Genomic DNA, 18812 nt, shown 5'->3' with positions numbered 1-18812 from the left:
CCCTGCCAGGTCTCCTGCCGTTTGTCCCTCTCACCACCACAACATAAATTGGACTAGATGTAGCAATGCAGGCGAAAAATAGGAGATACTTAGCCCAGAAATGATAAGGTCAATCTCAGCAGCACAGCAGGGAACAAGGAATCCCCTCAGAAGACAAGATCCCACTAGTTCCGCGAGTGTCACTTCGCTTTATCAAGGAGAGAGGATGCCTTTTTGCACTACTCCACTTTATGTTCTTTTTCCTATTGGCTGCTCCTTTGCCTCACTTTTCTACCAGGCATCTTATCACTATTAATACTGTATATCTGGATAGCAATTGTGTACTTTATTTTTATATATGTGATATTTATTTATGTGTTTATTTTTTAGTTCTCATTGCACAGGTGTTTATTGGTCTTGCATCACACTAGGTTGTATACTGAACCCGGGTTCTCATCCTGTTAGGCTCAATATTGAGCCTACTGTGGGGTATTATATCTGACAGCAGCATTGTGTCATTATACAATATATTGCATTTAGAGTGATTGTTTCGCATGCAGCATGTTGGAATATTTGCTTGTTTTTTAAATGGTTTTATTATTTATTGAATCATCAATATTGTGATTATTATTATACCTAATGTTGAATAAAGATTTTTGTTATACTTTTCCAAATGTTGCTGTGGGAGGGGCTATTGTTTTGAGCCCTAGCATACACAGTTAATTAGTTGAGGTGTTGCAGACACTTTCAAGAAACTATCCATTGCAGGATAAAAACAGCAGGGAAGGGGCAAGCATGTGACCCTGCATCATGTTGCCTTGTGTGGCTGACCTACTGACCCTCAGGGAGTCCTGCTGATCTACTCAGTATCACTAAGGAAAGTAAAGCTGGCCATACACTAGGCCGATTACCCGCTGATCGACAGCAGATTCGATCACTGGGACCGAATTTGCTGCCACATCGTTCACGCTCAACGCTAAATTTCGATCTATTTCGTATCAAAATAGATCAATCCTGTCGATTGCTACGTGCGGGAAATTACCGTCGATCGCCCGTGGGTAGGGAGCGCATCGCTAGCGGCGTACGATCGACGCAGGTATACATTACCTGCAGCTGGCTCCCGGCATCTTTTCCGCATCACCTCCCGGCTCCTGGCTGGCATCTTCTCCGCATCACCTTCCGCATCTCGGCATCCGGCGGCATCTGTGTATAACTTCCTGTGTCACTGCAGTGACAGCGGAAGTACAAATAGAGGGAGTTTTATTTGAACTTCCACTGTCAATGGAGTGACAGAAAGTTATACGCGGATGCCGGATGTCGTGATGAGGAAGGTGATGCGGAGAAGATGCCAGGCGGGAGGTGATGCGGAGATGATGCCCAGGACCAGGCTTCAGGTCATGTATGCGGGGGGGGGGACGACAGGCGACAGCGCCAGCTCAGCAGATGGTGAATCGGTTTCAGGCTGAAATCGATTCACAATCTGTTTGCAGTAATGGCAGCCATATGATCCCTCTCTGATCAGAATCGATCAGAGTGGGATCTATCTCTTGGTCAAATCTGATGGCAAATCGACCAGTGTATAACTACCTTAAGAGTTGTAACTACTTGACATCTGATGTCACTACTGGTCCCCTCCTGTTGGCTAGATAGATCACCTCTTGCTGTTGCTTTTTGTCACCTCTAGGAGGGGTACATTCCCAAATGCTCAGTAAATGTAATGTGTGCATACAAGACATATACTCAATTTATATAGCAAGTTATGCAAAGTACCACTAATCATCACCTGCTGTGAGTCAATACTTGCCATCTACTAATTGCCAACACTTGTCACCTACTTCCTGTTCCCTGATGCTTATTACTTCAAATTATCACTCTCTGCCTGGCAAACGAATCTAATGAATGTATACTGCCTGTTATTTGTATATAACTGTCACTACCTGCTTGCTACTACAATCTAACTATCTCGACCTGCTGGCCAGTACACTGTCCACTATCATCTAATGATCTTTACCTGCCTGCTACTACAATCTATCTGTCACTACCTGCCTGGCTCTAGGATTTGCCTATCACTACCTCCCTGCTGCTACAATCTAATTATCTCTACCTGCTGGCCAGTAGAATCTAATAAGCTTTACCTGCTGTCCACTACAACCTAATGATAAATACCTGTCTGCTACTAGGCTCCTCCTATTACTACTTGCCTGCCACTACAATCTGTCACTATCTTCTGGTCTCTAGGATATTCCTATCACCACCTTTCTACCACTACAATCTACCTATCACTACCTGCTGCCAAATAGAATCTTATGATTGTTACCAGCCTGCCACTACTCTTACTACTTGCTGGCCACTAAAATGTATTGATCGTTGCTAGCCTGCTACTAGAATCTATCTATCACTAAATATGTTTCAATATGTTTCCCTTTTGAGAAAATATTCGTAAGATGAAAATGACTAAACGTTGATGTCGTGGATTGGAATGGATCGTAAAATATGCGAATGGATCCAATGTTAACCTACGGATCTGTTTACATCCGTTAGTTCAAACAGATCCATTCCACACAATCCGCTGATCGGAACGCAAGTTTTCTGCAGCACCATTTTTTCCGGACCGTTGAGCCTAGCAGAACGGAAACGGAAGCTGAAGCGCTGCATTGGGGGCAATGAGAAAAGGGAACGTTTCTTCACACTAGTGAAGAAACGGACCACTCTAAAGCATAAAATTCAATTGGGGGGGGGGGGGGTCTCTGAAGGGGAAGTGGGGAAAGGGAACGGAAGCAGCAGAACGGAAATAGCGTGGCAACGGAGTGAAAACAGATCCGATCGACAGGTGATTAGATCCGTTTTCACGGATTCGTTTGCCACTTCAACGCAAGTTTGAATTAGGCCTTAGTTAAAATACTGCATACACTCAATAATGGATATACTCTGCTTTGTCAACAATAAATTCAGGTGTTGGCATTCCTATGGTTTAGGTGACCATAAGATTTAACAAAATGCAGCATTACCTTATGATGTTATTTTCACAACTACGGCTAAAACTGAAAGGACAACAGCCATTTGCTAAACTACAAATACAAGCCACTGCAGTCCCTACATTGTTTTAGCCTAAAAAGTCTACAGAAGAAAAGCATGTGAAATTAAAAAATATTTTCGTAAAATAAAAAAAAATAGATTTCAGACTTAAATTGACTTTTTGTAGTTAAGGCGCGTCTCTTGCTCACACCTTACAACATGAAAAGCAAAAAATCAAGACAAATCTCTACAAACACCATATTTGACCTGACTAAGCATTAATATAATAAGCACATGCTGCAGTCCCACGATGACAAGACAAATCCATATTACGACTTGCTGAACTTACAAACACCAGATCTGACCAGACTAAACATTCATTTAATAAGGTTACGCTAAAGTCCCATGACAGAACATATCCATAGTAAAACATGCTGAATTTACAGAAGCAGACAAGATATTGATGGAATCCCAGAGCTAGCTAAACAGACTAAAATGTCCATGCTTCGAATAAAAAAATGCATTTTAACTTTAATGTGAGCTCGTAGTTTCTACTTTTCTTTTTTTTTTTTTTACTATAAAAACTGTGATCAAGTAAAAAATGCAACCATGTTGACCAAAACACTTTCTACAGTGCATTTCTGGATAACGTGTTAAATAACAAGCGTGTTACCATGCAATTATATATATGTGTAATGAAAAATAATGTGCACGTTATAATGTGCAGAGTGTGGCACATCACGCCTGCACACCTGCACAGGTGTTAAGAAAATACTCCGAATAATTTTGATAGTACTTTTTCACCAACTTTTGGGTGCTGAACAGTTTTTTTAAAGTGTAGATGAAAATGTTCTTCTAGGAGATAACTCAGGAGAAGAAAGGGAATTGCATATGGGCCATAGCATGAACTTAGCCTTATAGTTGTGGTGGTTAGTTCCAATTTTGTTCATATTTAGTGACCATATTTTCTGCCTCCTTAGCTTCATTGTTAGGCGGCCTATCACTAGGGATGCTCATTCAGATTCCACGGAAATGAAAGTTCCACATTTCCTTGAAATTCTATGGAAATTCGATTCACTGCTACTTGGTAACTTTAGCCCAATCACATAACTCAGAAGCATTGGACCAATCAGAGAATGCAGATTTTTTTTTTTAGACCAATCACTTACCACAAGATTTTCCATTTTTTCAGATTTTAATTTTTCTGTTATTTTGGGGGGTTTTTTTTGCATTCTCTGATGCAAAAAAATTACTAATAAAATACTCCCCAAATATCAGAAATTGGAAAAATAGAAAATCAGAAAAACAGAAAATTGGAAATCGGAAAAAGGGAAAATAGGAATTTTTGTAGACCATCCACGTACCATGCCTACCTATCACAGTGAGGGACTAGAAGGACTGGGGAGCAGAGCTAAACATGAAATAAATGGGACTTTACTACTGGTTTACCCTTTTAGAGTGCCCTAAGATGTAGGAATTAACTGAATATTTTCCATGGTGTGTAAAGATTTATGTACGTACCAATCTAGGTGCTTGTATGTCACATATGATTACAAAGGAGGGAATGAACACAAGTCCAAATTGGCTTTAATGATCAGTGTCATGCCATGTTATATCAGGGTTAATGCACTAGCTGCTAGTAATATTGCTGTGAGCAGACAGTGCTGTTACTGCAGCCAGCAGTGTACAGTGTATTACGCAATCAGCGTGAGTTTCTGTACATGCTTAAGCTGAAGGATACTATGATAAGGTGAGTTTTGCAAGTAGCAACGTTCATATTACCCGAAGAGGAAGAGGGGCACGTTTCTGGCCTCAGATTCCCTTTGTAAAGGAAATCCAACTTGCTACTTAGATGAAGGAAAAATAGAAAGTATATTATTATTATTGATTTATAAAGCGCCAACATATTCCGTGGCGCTGTACAAAGTAAGAAACAAACATGGGGTACATAATAATACAGACAATGGTGTACACCAATATACAAGATACATAATTAGTGATAAAATACAAAGAATGATACAAAATACAAATTATAGAATTGGTAATGCTAGTGATAAAATTAACATGATGAATACAATGTATAATGGTTACCAAGACACAAAAGGGGGAGAGAGCCCTGCCCTTGCGAGCTTACAATCTAAAGGGAATGGAGGGGAAACAGGAGGAGGGGTAGTATGCCGCAAATATATAGAAGCTTTGTGTTTTAGGATACCTAGTAGGAGTGCAATTTGGCCTTAGGACAAAGGGAAGTGGCCTAAGGTAGAGCATATGCTTGTCGGAACAAGTGTGTTTTTAGAGAGCGTTTAAAGGTAACAAAGGTTGGCGAGTGACGGATGTGTTGTGGGAGAGCATTCCAGAGGAGGGGTGAAGCGCGTGTGAAGTCTTGTAAACGTGAATGTGAGGAGTTGGTTCTAGAGGAGGACAACAGAAGATCATGTGCCGATCTTAGATTGCGATTGGGTTTGTATCTGGAGATTATTGAGGATATGTACCGGGGAGAGAGATTGTGGAGAGCTTTGTAGGTTAGGGTTAGGAGTTTGAACTGAATCCTCTGGTTAATTTGCATCCTGTGAAGAGCTTGACAAAGAGGGTCAGCAGAGGAAGATCGAGAAGAAAGATGAATGAGATGAGCAGCTGAGTTCAGCACCGACTGGAGCGGGGCCAGTTTGTTAGACGGTAGTCCACAAAGTAGTACATTGCAGTAGTCCAGACGAGAAATGATGAGAGCATGTATTAACATTTTAGTTGTGTCTTGAGTGAGAAAGGGACAGTTGCGAGATATGTTTTTGAGTTGGAGATGGCAGGAGCTGGTTATGGAGTGAACATGAGGAATAAAAGAGAGAGATGAGTCGAATATCACCCCCAAGTACCGAGCTTTGGGAACTGAAGTTATGGGAGTGTTATTAACATTTATTGTTACTTCAGGCAGGGAGTAGTGTTGGGCGAACACCTAGATGTTCGGGTTCGCGAACGTTCGCCGAACATCGCCGCGATGTTCGGGTGTTCGCGCCGAACTCCGAACATAATGGAAGTCAATGGGGACCCGAACTTTCTTTGTAAAGCTTCCTTACATGCTACATACCCCAAATTAGCAGGGTATGTGCACCTTGGGAGTGGGTACAAGAGGGAAAAAAATATTTGAAAAAGAGCTTATAGTTTTTGAGAAAATTGATTGTAAAGTTTCAAAGGAAAAACTGTCTTTTAAATGTGGAAAATGTCATGTTTCTTTGCACAGGTAACATGCTTTTTTTCGCCATGCAGTCATAAATGTAATACAGAGAAGAGGTTCCAGAAAAAGGGACCGGTAACGCTAACCCAGCACCAGCAGCAGCAGACGTGATGGAACAGGAGGAGGCGCAGGAGGAGAAGGCCACGCTTTGTGAGACACAACAACCCAGGCCTTGCATGAGGACAAGAAGCGTGCGGATAGCATGCTTTGTACCGCCATGCAGTCATAAATGTAATAAAGATAAGTGGTTCAATAAACAGGGACCTTGCGGCAACGCTAACCCAGCAGCAGCAGACGTGATGGAACAGGAGGAGGCGCAGGAGGAGAAGGCCACGCTTTGTGAGACACAACAACCCAGGCCTTGCATGAGGACAAGAAGCGTGCGGATAGCATGCTTTGTACCGCCATGCAGTCATAAATGTAATAAAGATAAGTGGTTCAATAAACAGGGACCACGCGGCAACGCTAACCCAGCAGCAGCAGACGTGATGGAACAGGAGGAGGCGCAGGAGGAGAAGGCCACGCTTTGTGAGACACAACAACCCAGGCCTTGCATGAGGACAAGAAGCGTGCGGATAGCATGCTTTGTACCGCCATGCAGTCATAAATGTAATAAAGATAAGTGGTTCAATAAACAGGGACCACGCGGCATTGCTAACCCAGCAGCAGCAGACGTGATGGAACAGGAGGAGGCGCAGGAGGAGAAGTCCATGCTTTTTGAGACACAACAACACAGGCCTTGCATGAGGACAAAAAGCGTGCGGATATAGCAGCAATGCTTTTTGCCGCCATGCAGTCATAAATGTAATACAGATGAGAGGTTCAATAAACAGGGACCGGAAACGCTACACCATCCCAGATGTTCATTGGTCATGTTACTTGGTTGGGGTCCTGGAGTGTTGCGTAGTCATTTCCAATCCAGGATTGATTCATTTTAATTTGAGTCAGACGGTCTGCATTTTCTGTGGAGAGGCGGATACGCCGATCTGTGACGATGCCTCCGGCAGCACTGAAACAGCGTTCCGACATAACGCTGGCTGCCGGGCAAGCCAGCACCTCTATTGCGTACATTGCCAGTTCGTGCCAGGTGTCTAGCTTCGATACCCAATAGTTGAAGGGTGCAGATGGATTGTTCGACACAGCTACGTTATCTGACATGTAGTCCTTGACCATCTTCTCCAGGCGATCGGTGTTGGAGGTGGATCTGCACGCTTGCTGTTCAGTGGGCTGCTGCTGCATGGGTGTCAGAAAATTTTCCCACTCCAAGGACACTGCCGATACCATTCCCTTTTGGGCACTAGCTGCGGCTTGCGTTGTTTGCTGCCCTCCTGGTCGTCCTGGGTTTGCGGAAGTCAGTCTGTCGGCGTACAACTGGCTAGAGGAGGGGGAGGATGTCAATCTCCTCTCTAAAGTCTCCACAAGGGCCTGCTGGTATTCTTCCATTTTGACCTGTCTGACTCTTTCTTCAAGCAGTTTTGGAACATTGTGTTTGTACCGTGGATCCAGAAGGGTATAAGCCCAGTAATTGGTGTTGTCCAGAATGCGCACAATGCGTGGGTCACGTTCAATGCAGTCTAGCATGAATTGAGCCATGTGTGCCAGAGTCCTACCAGAATCCTCATCATCCTCTTGTGAGCGTTGTGATAGTTGTTGTGATGCATCATAGTCGTCACCTTCCTCCTGGTCTGCTTCTGCTGACCATTCGCGCTGAATTGTGGAAGTCCAACGTGCACCGCTCTGGCCCTCGTCAGTGGTGGCATGAAATTCCTGCTCCAACTCCAGCTGTTCCTCCTCCTCTTCTTCATCATAGCTGCTGGAGCCAGCGTTCCCTGAGGCGGATGGCCTGATGTTGGTACCATCACGCTGATCGTTTTCTCCTTCAGATTCCCCCAGTTGCATCATGACAGCTGTTTCCTTGATTTTCAACATTGACCTCTTCAGTAAACACAGCAGTGGTATGGTAATGCTGACTGAAGAGTTGTCACTGCTCACAAGCAACGTGGATTGCTCAAAATTTTGGAGGACTTGGCAGAGGTCCAACATGTTGGCCCAATCGGATCCACAGAAGCTTGGCAGCTGTCCGGATGCGCCTCGGTACTGCGCCGTCATGTACTGGACCACTGCACTCTTCTGCTCACAAAAGCGGGCTAGCATGTGCAGCGTAGAATTCCAGCGCGTAGGGACATCACACAGCAAGCGATGGTGGGGGAGATTGAAGCGCTCCTGCATCTTGGCGAGTGCCCCCGAAGCAGTACTGGAATTTCTACAATGTTTGGCCACTCGACGCACCTTCAACAGAAGATCGGCCACGCCTGGGTATGTCCTCAGGAACCGCTGAACTACTAGGTTCATCACGTGCGCCAGGCAAGGGATGTGTGTCAGCTTAGCCAACTTTAAAGCGCGAATGAGATTACTCCCATTATCACACACAACCATGCCCGGTTTCAGGTCCAGCGGTGCCAGCCACAAATCCGTCTGTTCCTTTATTCCCTTCCAAATTTCCTCCCCTGTGTGCTGCTTATCCCCAAGGCAGATCAGCTTCAGCAACGCTTGCTGACGCATGCCAACAGCTGTGCTGCACTGCTTCCACGATCCTACTGCTGCTGGGTTAGCGTTTCCGGATGAGGTACAGCTTTGAGATGCGTTGGAGGAGAAGGAGTCAGAGAGGTAGGTGCTGCTGTTGTTATCCAGTGGGAGGGACGGCGGTGCAGCTGTTTGCGGCGTGGGCAACACCCGCGCCGTAGCAGGTGAGGAATCGCTGCCAGGCTCCACAAGGTTCACCCAGTGCGCGGTAAGGGAGATGTATCGACCCTGGCCGAACGCACTCGTCCAGGTGTCAGTGGTGAGGTGAACCTTGCAGGCAACGGCATTCTTCAAGCTTCGGGTTATTTTGCTGACCACGTGCTCATGCAACTCAAGCACTGCAGAGTGCGCAAAGTGGTAGCGGCTGGGAACCACGTAACGTGGGATGGCCACTGACATCATGCCCTTGAAGCTGTTTGTCTCCACCACTCAATATGCCAGCATTTCGCAGGCCAGAAGCTTGGCTATGCTGGCTGTTACTGCCACGGCCCGGGGGTCATTTGCTGGCAATTTCCTCTTGCGCTCAAACATCTCCGACACAGACAACTGAACCGTAGCGCTGCACACGGAAGGGCTGTTGGTTGTTGTGTTTGATGAACACTGGGAGACCTCAAGAGCACTACTCCGGAAAGTGACAGTGTCAGCGTCGTCTGATGTTTGTGAATGTTGTGAACCACGCAATGGCTGGGCTACTGCTGCTGCTGAGGCGGGTCTGGTGGTGAGTCTGGTGAACCCAAGGGAGGCAGTGTTGCTGGTACCCTGTCCTGCCGCGTTTGCCCACAGAGTGGGATGTTTGGATAGCATGTGGCGGCTCATGCTGGTGGTGGAGAGGTTGTTAATACTTTTCCCCCTGCTCAGGCGGGTCTTGCACACCTTGCAAATCGCCATGGTAACATCCTCAGTGCAGTCTTCAAAGAAAGCCCAGACTTTGGAGCACCTGCCTTGCTGGCGATTTCTGTTTGCTCCTCTTTTGCCTCTCACTTGAACTTCCACGCTTGTGGTGCCTGAAATTGCGTGCCGCCTACCTTGTGGCACAAGGCGAACTCGTGCAGCAGTGGGTTATTCAACAGACTCATCTGTGCTGCTGCTACGACGGCGATGTTCTCATTCACAAACAAAATCTGGGTCTCTGTCCACATTGTCCATACCCTCCTCTTCCATCTCCTGAAACTCGTCATATGTCATTGTGGGGGGCCGCCGCCGTGGAGTAGAGCTCCCCAGAACAACCTCTGCGCAGCTCACTCCAACGTCGTCTTCCAGATCTTGTCGGCCGACCTCCTGCAATTGCAACCCCTCCTGCCCAAATTGCTCTGGGATTTGGGTTTCCGAGTCCTCCTCGGACTCGCCTTGTATTTCAGTGCGCGGTGCATTTCCCACAGTTAATGGTTGTGAATCCGGGCACAACATTTCTGGCTGTTCCTCCATTGACCTTTGAAAGGTGGAAGTTTGTTGGGCTGGGAATAGCTCCTGCGAATACCCCATTGTGTCCTGAGGTAATTCATCGGACTGGTTATCTGGCAGTTGTGTGCGTGGTGTCGCTGCCGGTTGTGTCAGCTTTGTGCCCACTGGCTCCTTGTAACTGGCTGAGGACTCGGACCTCGTGCGTGATGTGCTGGTGCTGCTTAACCCACTGCTGGACGCTTGAGAGGTCATCCAAGTAATTATCTGGTCCTGTTCTTTTGGATTTGTGAGGGTTGTTGTCCTGGACAACATGGGCGGTATTGAGTGGGTTTTCTTGGGTGCTCCCCTGTGGCCTGTACGTGAACCGTCAGGGGAAACACCTCTTCCCTTGCCCCTCCCTCTTTCACCGGATTTCTTCCTCATTTCACTTATCCTTACAGTACACGCTGACTGGCAGCAGTACAGTGGCAGTACAGAAATGCTATACAGTACCACTATTCCCAGCAGCGACACAGAGCACAATGCTATACAGTGGCGGGTGAGCGGTGTACTACTATTCCCAGAAGACACAGAGTGGCAGTAAACAGAATGCTATATAGTGTGGCTGAGCGAGGTACACAGAGTGGCAGTAAACAGAATGCTATATAGTGTGGCTGAGCGAGCGGTGTACTACTATTCCCAGCAGACACAGAACAGTAAACAGAATGCTATATAGTGTGGCTGAGCGAGGTACACAGAGTGGCAGTAAACAGAATGCTATATAGTGTGGCTGAGCGAGCGGTGTACTACTATTCCCAGCAGACACAGAACAGTAAACAGAATGCTATATAGTGTGGCTGAGCGAGGTACACAGAGTGGCAGTAAACAGAATGCTATATAGTGTGGCTGAGCGAGCGGTGTACTACTATTCCCAGCAGACACAGAACAGTAAACAGAATGCTATATAGTGTGGCTGAGCGGTGTACCACTATTCCCAGCAGCGACACACAGCACAATGCTATACAGTGGCGGGTGAGCGGTGTACCACTAATCCCAGCAGCGACACAGAGCACAATGCTATACAGTGGCGGGTGAGCGGTGTACTACTATTCCCAGAAGACACAGAGTGGCAGTAAACAGAATGCTATATAGTGTGGCTGAGCGAGGTACACAGAGTGGCAGTAAACAGAATGCTATATAGTGTGGCTGAGCGAGCGGTGTACTACTATTCCCAGCAGACACAGAACAGTAAACAGAATGCTATATAGTGTGGCTGAGCGGTGTACCACTATTCCCAGCAGCGACACAGAGCACAATGCTATACAGTGGTGGGTGAGCGGTGTACCACTATTCCCAGCAGCGACACAGAGCACAATGCTATACAGTGGCGGGTGAGCGGTGTACCACTATTCCCAGCAGCGACACAGAGCACAATGCTATACAGTGGCGGGTGAGCGGTGTACCACTATTCCCAGAAGACACAGAGTGGCAGTAAACAGAATGCTATATAGTGTGGCTGAGCGAGCGGTGTACTACTATTCCCAGCAGACACAGAACAGTAAACAGAATGCTATATAGTGTGGCTGAGCGAGGTACACAGAGTGGCAGTAAACAGAATGCTGAGCGAGCGGTGTACTACTATTCCCAGCAGCGACACAATGACTGGGGGGACCCTGGCTAGCGTGGCTGGAGCGCGAACTACTCTGCCTGCCTACCCAAAGCTAAACCCACAGACAAATGGCGGAAATATGACATGGTTCGGGTATTTATTTACCCGAACCACGTGACAGTTCGGCCAATCAGAGCGCGTTCGGGTCCGAACCACGTGACCCGTTCGGCCAATCACAGCGCTAGCCGAACGTTCGGGGAACGTTCGGCCATGCGCTCTTAGTTCGGCCATGCGGCCGAACGGTTTGGCCGAACACCATCAGGTGTTCGGCCGAACTCGAACATCACCCGAACAGGGTGATGTTCTGCAGAACCCGAACAGTGGCGAACACTGTTCGCCCAACACTAGCAGGGAGGTGGACAGAGGCGGTGGAAAAATTATTAGTTCTGTTTTACAGGATATATATATATATATATATATATATATATATATATATATATATATATAGGAGTTCTTTGAAGTCATTTTATAATCTGACAGTATTATAACCAGTTTATCTAAGGGGAAAAGGGGGGAGGGAAATGGTGTTATTAGTTGTGACTGGAAAGAGGATTTGAGGGATTAATACTCCAAGGGAAAAGGGAGGGGGGTGGCTGTTTTTTTTGTTTTTGTTTTACTGTAATGAAAAAATATCACTTTGGCCATCTCCAGAAGCATAAAGCACCATAGATATAGACAGACATCACCCCTTGATTTCCTAATGCACCATAGCAGGTGCAGGTCCTGGTTAACTTAGTTTAAGCACACCTTTTTTTAATTACAGATTTAGTGATGGTTCACATTAAATATAAATTTTACATTCCATTTTAACCTCCATGGCAGTAGGATTCTTTCTGGATTTTAGGGTCATTTTTATCTGCTATTAGACCATAAAATACAGAAAAAAATCAGAAGGATCCCCCAGTTCAGGCAGCCCTCCTACAGCCCTCCTACAGAACTCACCTCTCCTGGATCCAGACCAGCACAGCATTTCTTCCTCCTGTCCTTCGAGGTGGCTCTCTATTTCTATGGTGAGATTGTCATCTGTCGTCATGTGACAGAAGGCGATCTCACCTGAGCTATGGGGAGCACCGGCGTAACAATCGGGGATGCGGCCCCTGGGGCCCGCTCAGGGACTTTTGGGGGGTAGCAGGGGTCGCAACATAAGAGGAGAGCGTGGCCGCAGATCGGTGGGGAGGGGGGACATCCCCCCCTCCCTCACCTTTGGCTCTCCTCTCAGCACTCCCCCCCCTGCAATCTTTAGTTCCAGCAGGCAGGCAGCAGCGGCGACAGGCAAGTCACATACCTCCTTCGGCCCGGAGGTCTTCCATCAGTAAGTGCTTCATGTCACTTCAAGTGTAAACAGGAAGTGACATGAAGCTCTTAGGCCTCAGAGACCTCCGGTGTGAAGGAGGTATGTGACCTGCCTGCCGCTGCTGCTGCCCGCCCGCTGTCACTAAAGATTGCAGGAGGGGAGCGCTGAGAGGAGTGTCCCCCCTCCCCACGATCTGCGGCTCTTATGTTGCGACCCCTCCTGACCCCCAAAAGTCCCTGAGTGGGCCCTAGGGAGGGGGGGGCGGATTTTTTTTTTTTGCAGGGGGGCCCGGGGATTTTTAGTTACGCCCTTGATGGGGAGCCTTGGAGGACCCAAAGAAGGCAGGCCACATCTATCCAGAATCCAGATGCAGGGAAGGAGAGTTCTGAATACTGTACCATTGCACTCTCTGAAGATCCTGCCCAGTGGTCTCACGGCCTAGGCTCAGGATTACCGATAATAGCAGGTTTTTTTTCACCCCAACAATGGATTGGAAATACTGGCATGGAGGTTAATACAATGCTTATGTGTTTGTTCAGGGTCCATTGCGGTGTGCACTACCAGTCTGGTATGGAGACATACAATTTGTCCAATGAATGGCAGTGCAATGCACTGTCCAAAGAAGAACAAACTTTTCAGAAGCAGACGAGAAAGGACAAAAAGAACAAATCAGTTTGAAATTGCAGAAGGAAAATGTTTGCAGTTTCCATTCCGTTCTTATTATTCAGTTTGTGAAATTAAGAAATGGGGGCAGTGGAGTGGATATAGTGTCAGCCAGCCCTCAGTAAATAAGGTCCTCTACGTATATAATATATAATAAAGAAGCTGGTAAGGTTTGGAAAGTTTTATGGCATCTTCAGCAGTTTTGTTACCCGAGCCGTCATGATATGTTTGGCATCAGTTTTTCCAGATAATTAAACTGATAGCAGGCTTTGCACTGCTTTCGCTGCAATGAAATTCCCAGCTTCCTATGATCTGAATTGGATGTTTGATGAATCTAATGCGGCAGTTAACAGCCAGAGGGGATTCTTTGCCTTCTTCAACCTCAGTTAAAGAATGCATTTCGTAAAGCTTATTCAGAACAATAAATTCATATAATTAAATAATTAAAGGAGTGATTTTAGCTTATTAACACTGTAATATGATGCACATGTATCACATACATGATATATACATCTCTTTTAAAATGTTTAATGTTGTAGGCACCTCCAAATGTAAGTCATAGGAGGTAGGTAAGCTAGGTGGACCACGCTGCCCCCTATACCACATTTTTCTGTTGGATAATGACCACCCTCTGAAGATCCAGGAAGTCCTGAGCAAATACACATACGGTATCTAATGTTTCCGCAGCCAATACAAATGTTTTTCAGGAGAAAAGCTCATATTGTAAATATAGCGCCACTGGAGTTTCACGAGACCATCATTAAAATATTACACCATTGTCTCTTGGTCCTCTTCACCTTTTTGTCTTGCCTTTGGAAAGTTAGCCCTGTGAGTATCTCACCTTATTTTTTATTTTGCTAATTTCAGTTTTCCTTTCACTACTAAACGGCCGCTTCACGCCAATTGGCGTGGACGTGGCGGCAGCCCCAGGACCGCTCAATGCCAATTCCTGTCTGTCAACGCCTGGGGAGGGGTTTTGCAGGAGATCACGTGTGCCACTAAGCGCGCATCTCCGCTTGAATGACGTCATCAGTCTTCCAGTGGCTATTGCCACTAGGAGACTGTTAGACAGCGAAACCGCCGCCTATCTACACTGTACAGCACTGAGATCTATGGCAGCACTGTACTGGAGACAGCCAGGACCCACAGGAGTGATCGGCTGTCATAGGCTGATGCCTATGACAGCCGATCCCGCTGATTAGGGAGGGAGGGAGGGCGGGCTTTCTGCAACTGCAGTTGCCTAATTTGTAAAAAATAGCCTAGTCACTGGGATGGGTGTGTGTGTGTGTGTGTGTGGGGGGGGGGGGGGGGGGGGGGTAACGCCTGTGGTCCTTAAGTGGTTAAAAAATATATCAACTCAAGTCAATTAATTTTGAAAGAGCCAAATGTTCAGAACCTAGGGCAGCAAAGTTTTAAGGGAGACAAGAGGGTTCTCCCTGTTTCATTTTAATTAAGAATGTTACAAGGCTGTAAACATTTGAGAATAAAAGACAACATTTTCCTTTCTATTATATGGTTTATTTTGTTATTTATTTTATACATACTTCTGAAGGAAAACATCCACTAAGATTTGTAGTCACAAGAAAAGGACTAATAAATGGCCTTAGATAACTGGAATAAGCTATAATTATTATACAGTTATATAAAAGCAACTTTTGTGTTATGTGTGCATAAAATGTCATCCATTTTTTCTAATGAAGATAACGGTCCCTTTAAGCAAATGGGTCAGGCCCGGAAAAGTACAAAAGCTTTTCAGGACTGAGATACAACACAAAAAGAGCCCAAAACAATGAAACAGCAATAATGATGTGGAATACTGAAGAAGGAGAGGCTATTCTGTTGTACAGAAGAAAAGCGGTATATAGATTTTATCTGCAGGTTTTGAATTTTTTTTCTCTCGGCTGAATACATTACCAAGCAGGCTCAATGAAATACCAGGCATTTTAACAATAGTGTTTTAATTTAACAAATGCTATTGCGAAAGAGCTGACGGTTGTTACTTAGAAGCACACAGAATAAATATTGTAAAGGAATACTGAGCTGAGAAAAAGTATAGTCCCCTGTCCCTCTGTCGTTGTTTGGCTTTTGACCTCGGTAAAGCCCACTGGTGGGTTGGGATGCACATTATTGTACATGTGATGTGTAGCCGGGAACATTCATAGTTATGAGTTTCAGTGCTGATTGGCACCGGATCAGTGCATGCGCAGTAGTGCATGATCCGAGGCACCTTCCTGTGTACAAGATGCTGGAATAAGTCCCAGGTAAGTAAAAACATACTTTTTCAACTCAGCTCGGTATTGATTTGAAGTAAAACTTCCTTTTTGTTGCAAAGTGCTAAATGTTATCCAAGTGTATAAGTCATTTCCTAATGTTTACTAAAATGGTATTTCATTTCAATTAGCAATGAGCTATACATTTCTTTAAACTGACTTTTAGCTTCTATCCAAGCATGGAATCTATTGTATTTTCTCTGGATGCCTAAAATTTCCTCTTCCTGCATGTGTAATCAGTTGTACAAGTCAGAGGCCCATGTTTCTACACCTGCTCTACCATCTCTGTCAGCAGTCTGGAAAGGATGGGTTTTTTACGCACAAAAAAGGTAAGCTATCTGGAATAAGGTTTCCCACACTAGCAAAACATATTTGTTTATTTATTTTAATAAGCAAAAGCAAGTGTATTTGCTTAGGTTTTTTTTCATGGTTTCTTTCTTTTATTCTCTCTTTTATTTTTCAAATAGCGTTATTAAATTAAAGGGACTCCGAGCAGTGCAGAAACTATGGAAAGATGCATATCATTTTAAAGCTCTCTTTCTCCTCTTTCCAATGATATATAAACCACCACCTTTTAGTTTTCGCTATTTTCGCGATCGAAATTGCCGCGACTGCGACTTCGATCGCGAAAATAGAGAAAACTAAAAGGCGTAGAGCAATGATTTAGGTGTCGCCAGAAAGAGGAGAAAGAGAGCTTTAAAATGATATCCATCTTTCCATAGTTACATTGTATTACACAGGGCGACTTTTTCTGCTGAATGGAGCTGCTGACTTTGAGAAAAAGTCGCCCTGTGTAATACAATATAACTATGCAAAGATGGATATCATTTTAAAGCTCTCTTTCTCCTCTTTCTGGCGACACCTAAATCGTCGCCCTACGCCTTTTAGTTTTCTCTATTTTCGCGATCGAAGTCGCAGCCGCGACAATTTCGATCGCGAAAATAGCGAAAAATAAAAGGCGTAGGGCATTGGTTTATATATCATTGGAAAGAGAAGAAAGAGAGCTTTAAAATGATATGCATCTTTCAATAGTTTCTGCACTGCTCGGAGTCCCTTTAAATTAGAGGCCACACTATATATATCTCCAGTTGAATGATCCCCTCCACTTGGAAGGTAATGCTCTAAGATTTAGGTAAGTGGCCTACCCAGGCTTAAAGTGAAAAGAAACTCAAAATTAAATTTTAGCTCGAAATCATTAAACATGGTTAAAAAAAATTGAATTTGAAATCATATAAAACTGGCCTAATGCCATTCGAAGGCATATTTAAACTTCACTTAAGTGAATTGATAACTTAGCCAGTTTCAGGAAAAAATATCAGATTGAATCGCAATTAGATAATTACTGAGGAAATAAAGGAAAGAAAGGTATCTGCTTCCCCCTTTGAAACAGCAGAAAATCGTATACATTGACTGTTTGCACTGCTTAGTGCACCTCAACACAATCTGATAATTTTGGTATTGCAAATGCTTCTAAGTAAAGTTAAAAGTTTGAGTAATAACTTTTCCAGTAAATACACCCTTAACTGCACTCTTCACTCCTCCCATAACTAATTACTTCCTTACTTGTAACCTGTGCTCATGTATTGGTGCAAGACTTCTCTATGACAACCCCCCTCTCCATTTTCTCTCCCTCAGTCCATTAAATTTGCTCCTACATTTAACACATGTAGATAAACCATAAAAACCCACCTCTTCACACACACCTACGCATGTTCCTTTCTCTCTTAACACCCCTGGCGGTATGATTATTTCTGGATTTTAGGTTTTTTTCTGAATGTTTCAGACCCGAAAACCATGAAAAATCATGCAATCCAAAAGTCAGCAGCAGCCCCTGCACTTACTCGCCTCCCTGGGCTCCAGCGCTGCAAGTTTCCTTCCGTCCTCTGGGTGGCACTGTAACTCTGTAGTGAGATCACTGACGGTGATCTTCCCAGAATGATTCAGAGCCTCCATGGAGAGGAAGAAGAATGGCTGCCTGCATCTGGATCCCTTAGAAGGTGAGTAAAAACGCCCGCTGTATGCCATTGCTCTGCATTGAGCTCCCGGCGACTAGCCCTAGCTATTCCACTCTAATTACCCAATTTTATTTCTGCTAACTGTTATACATTTTATTTTCTCAACCACTTAAATTATAGGCTTCATTGAGCTGAGTTCTCTTATCCTGTGTCATAGTTTGACACAAAATAACTTGTCACTTTATAAATAAAAGGGTAAGAGAAACATTATCATAAACTGCTTGACAAAAGAATATGCATTCATAAAATCAATACATTCTTCTTTTTATAGTGCACAACAAGATTCCTCTGTACTCACAAAACAATCTTGAAATAGAATATTAAGCTGATAAGATGGCATTATGAACGCTAACCAAGTTTCATCATTCAGGTCACACGCGCAATCATTAAATTAGTTTACAGCTCAGATCCATGTGTTTGCAGTACACTTATCCTAAGTAAACTCATTAATCTTCTTTACCTAATCTGACATCATTTATTTTATACACAGGTGAGAGTTTAATGGGGATTTTCAGTTTCATAATTTAACATTTTCCTAACACAATAGCTATTTTCTGCACCGTACATTAGAATTCTTGATCTTCTGAAATCATCTCTTCAGTCAGTCAGAGATACTACACCCTGACAAATAAAGCCTACCATAGACATAAGTTGATTATTACAGAACCAACTGAGCAATTATATTATTTTTGTAGCAGCCTACTCAGTCCACCTG

The 18812-nt window shown here is 44.6% G+C and overlaps 1 protein-coding gene across 6 annotated transcripts in view; it reads right to left on the bottom strand.

Moving 5' to 3' along the window:
* Nucleotides 1-18812, bottom strand: part of KCNH8 (potassium voltage-gated channel subfamily H member 8) — a 506682-nt gene that overhangs the window by 248212 nt on the left and 239658 nt on the right. Inside the window, exon 1 of one of the 6 annotated variants that reach the window (XM_068236115.1) lies at nt 1763-1830. The exons of the other annotated variants lie outside the window; for them this stretch is intronic. The gene's annotated coding sequence lies outside the window, so the exon portion shown is untranslated. Of the gene's footprint in view, nt 1-1762; nt 1831-18812 lie in introns of those variants that run through there. 6 annotated transcript variants of the gene reach the window in all.

This window comes from Hyperolius riggenbachi, chromosome 5, assembly GCF_040937935.1.
Source record: "Hyperolius riggenbachi isolate aHypRig1 chromosome 5, aHypRig1.pri, whole genome shotgun sequence".
Classification (NCBI taxonomy): Eukaryota; Metazoa; Chordata; class Amphibia; order Anura; family Hyperoliidae; genus Hyperolius; species Hyperolius riggenbachi.
Note: the sequence above shows the minus strand (reverse complement) of the source record. Positions and strands in the feature narration are given on the sequence as shown.